This window comes from Phalaenopsis equestris, unplaced genomic scaffold (assembly GCF_001263595.1).
Source record: "Phalaenopsis equestris unplaced genomic scaffold, ASM126359v1 Scaffold000203, whole genome shotgun sequence".
In the NCBI taxonomy this organism is placed as follows: domain Eukaryota; kingdom Viridiplantae; phylum Streptophyta; class Magnoliopsida; order Asparagales; family Orchidaceae; genus Phalaenopsis; species Phalaenopsis equestris.
Window position 1 is genome coordinate 2,800,593 of NW_018164645.1, and position 718 is coordinate 2,801,310.

Sequence of the window (718 nt, forward strand, 5' to 3'; positions counted from 1 at the left end):
GAAGAGACCACTGGTGCGGATTTGGGTGAGGGGAACCAACCCGGACGCGAGCAGGCAACTGTTACAGTGAAGTCAAGCCGCAAACAGTCCAAAAAGGGAGAGAGTCATCCCGTTTCTAGGTATTTCTTAGTTTGTTGTAGCTGTTTTCCTTTGAATGGTGTCCTTTGAATGGTGATATGTTGTTCACGGTTAAGAAGCACAAGAAATATTCTATGAATAATATTAAACTTTTCTATGAATAATATTAAACTTTTCTGCCAATCTTTGAATATATTTATTCCTAAAATGGAATCCTCCGTCAGTGATAATCATTCTAGATATGTCGTATCTAGTGAAAATATTTTTCATTAAAAATCTTAAAACACTTTTAGTGTCACAACAAGGTAATTTGTGCTTCAATCCACTTTGAAACGTAGTCTACTGCAATTAATATATATAAGTTCTCAAATGAAGGAATAAATGGTCCCATGAAATCTAATCCCCAAACATCAAAGATCTCAACTTTTAACGTAAAATTCAGAGACATTTCATTTCTTCTGAATATATTGCTTACTCGTTGGCATTGATCATAAGTTTTTATGTATCTATAAACATCTTTAAAGATAAACATCTTACATTTCTAAAAATAGCAGGCCAATAAAATCAAGCTTGTAAAATTTTGTAAGTAGTTTTAACAATCCCAAAATTTCCTCCAAATTCAGAATCATGACATTTCTGG